The sequence below is a fragment of the Etheostoma spectabile genome, chromosome 11, assembly GCF_008692095.1.
Source record: "Etheostoma spectabile isolate EspeVRDwgs_2016 chromosome 11, UIUC_Espe_1.0, whole genome shotgun sequence".
NCBI classification, from domain to species: Eukaryota; Metazoa; Chordata; class Actinopteri; order Perciformes; family Percidae; genus Etheostoma; species Etheostoma spectabile.
In genome coordinates this window covers 22,126,937-22,129,902 of record NC_045743.1, presented here as the reverse complement: position 1 = coordinate 22,129,902, position 2,966 = coordinate 22,126,937, and positions in this window count along the sequence as shown.

The window sequence follows — 2,966 nt, the reverse complement described above, 5'->3', positions numbered from 1 at the left end:
GGGGGGGTCAGTAGTTCCTGCAGCTTCTTTAGAAACCAAATTCCAAATGCCGAGAATCAAAAACAAAACACATTGAACGTTCTGTGTGTGTGTCGCGTTAGGGCGGCGTTGCTATGACGACCAGCCACGCTTGCCTCACGCATGAGGCGGTATTTACCTGCAATGGAAAAAGGAGGACTGGGCAGCGCAGTCGAGCCGAGCAGGTACCATTAATGGAAAAATGCCAAAAGTCCGTTTTTTCCCCCTCTTTATTGGGACACTTTTGTGTTTTTATTCTGACCTTTTAGACACTTTTCCCAACATTTCTGTTGCTTTTATATGTTGTTAGTTTAAATGAAGATTAGTTCTACTGGAGCTGAAAAACACAGAGATCCCTTTTGGCTCAAAACTCTGCTTCAAAACCAAAATGTAGCGGTGTAAATGAAGCCTTAGCCAATGACAGCCCTTTGGTAAGCGCCACTAACCGATGTGACTCGAGTGCAGATTTGAGTCGCGCATGGGTCACTGTGACGAGTAGCATACAAGATGCTAACTAGAGACTTCTGTAATGTCAATAACAGTAAAAATGGACCTACTTTACCCTTGTGTTGTCCTCGGGTCAAATTTCACCCATGTTCAGTTTCTTCATCACAAAAAATGGGCCTTCAAAATAAGGGCTTAAAACTTTGGAAAAAACAATAAGTGTTGAAAAAAGATTGACGGGAAGACAACACAAGGGTTAACCAAGTTGGTTCACTGCTAGCTTAGCTACAAGTTAGCATCAAACACAACAAAGGCTGTCAGTTGAATGGCGTTTTGAGCTAACGTCAGCAATCAAACTATCCGCTAGCTAAAACGTTTTTGAAATGCTTGCTAGCTTAGCTACAAACTAGCAATCAAACACAACAAAGGCTGTCAGTTGAATGGCGTTTTGAGCTAACGTTAGCAATCAAACAATCAGCTAGCTAAAACGTTTTTGAAATGCTTGCTAGCTTAGCTACAAGCTAGCAATCAAACACAACAAAGGCTGTTGTTTTTGAAATTATTTCCATCTTCTGTGATTGTTATTAATGAAATAAAGTTTATTATTTCATGGATTTCTCAAATTTCAGTATGACAGTTATGCCGCAAAACGTTTAAATCTGAGCATACACGACTCAAATCTGCGCTTGACTCACACTGGGTAGAGCCAGTAAGTGGTCTCATCTTCTTTGCTTCTTTTTAGGTATGCAAACATTTTTAAACCAAGCTTAAAATAACTAAGGTGTGAGAAAGAGCTGCCTGCTCCTGAAAAAGCTTGTTTCCTCGCTGACCTCATGACACACAACAATAATTAGAGCCAATGAAAGCCTGTGAATGACATTTTAATTGCACCCCGCACATTTGTTACACTCCTTTACTCGCCAGTTGGATGGAAAATATTGCTCTTGTCTACCATCTCTACTGCAACTAATGCAGTTTTAATTAAAGTTTTTCTTTCCACAGAAGCTCTGTCTGCTTTGTCCTCACAAGGTAACAAGTTCAGGCATGTCTGCTGTAGGTATCGCATCAGGCTGCCAAGACAGTAACAAATAACTTTGCGGTGATCATGATTCAGAATGCAGCTATTTCTGGTAGGCCCTTAACTTCAATTGCAAACAAAGTAGCAAACCACAAAATATGTTGATCACTTGTGTTAGTCAGTGTTTGCATTGCACTGACACACCCAAAACTCATTTTAATGCCGCAGGTGAGATGCGATTCACCGGCATAACAAAAATGAAAATGGTGTGTGAAATGGTATGTTAGTATAGTTTATAGTTCCATGTGAAATCAGAATGCAGCACAGTGAGTAAGGAATGTGTTTCTTTAAGCACATAGCTGCTTTGTCACGGCTATCGCATCTCTATGTGAACACAGTACGGGTTTATCCCTGGATATGTGATGACATGAAACAGGTGGCGTACAGTAGGCTTAATGTAAATCTCAGATTCTCCTGGCATCAGGGTCTTCTGGGTTTTAACAGTACCTTAGCCAGACCTTCCTCCAAAGCACTGTGGAGGAAGGTCTGGCTAGTCCACAGAGTATTCTGGGATCAGAGAAAATCCCGGAGCCCTGGTGCCTCTGCTAAATAGTCTCTGGAAGTACTTGTTTTGGTGCACTTGAAGATATAAATCCATAAAATAACAGAAAATGTTCCAGCAGCTCTTTAATACCTGGACATTGAAAAAAACTTCCGAAATGTCGGAAAGGCAACAACAAAGTTGGGAAAAGTCAAAAAGTTTTATTTTTTACTTCAAAAAGTTGAGTATGTTTTGTAATTTAATATCATGGATTACTTTTGACACTTACAAGTACAGTAAATAGACTTTTACTCTCACTCTACTTCTACCAAAGTCCTTTTCTGGTAAGATATTTTTTAATTGTTTAAGTACTTTATGCAAGACTGCACACATGTTTATGAGAATGCGTAGACCATGATGATCGATTTCACATGTGGGCTGACATGACAAAAATATAGCTGTATAGTGGGCACAAAATATCTTTTATTATTAATGTGTTTACTGTGTGCTTTTTTATGTTGGGTATATTCTTACATTGCTTTAAATAGAAAGGTCAGGGAATTACAAAATGAAATCCGTGCAGGTACTTTTTGAACTTCAGAGGACGGCTTGTTCTCATGCCCGTTACCGTGGTGCCCTTTCAATAAGACTGCTGCAAAAGAACGGGGACTGAGGAAATGTGCAATTTTTCAATTTAAAAGCAAGCCATGCTAGATTGTGTAATGTCATATTAACAATGTATGCTCACAGTCTCCAGAGCTGATATCATAAAATGATGTTCTTTAACAACTGATCAATGATCAGTTACATAACCACACAGGACAAACTTCACTAGATGAAATGGTCTCAGAGGAGTAGGAAATTATAGCTCAGGTTATATTAAGTAAGTCAACCTTTATGTATGCAGGGGAGGGTTTGCTGAGCGTGCATGCTCTTTTGCAGCAA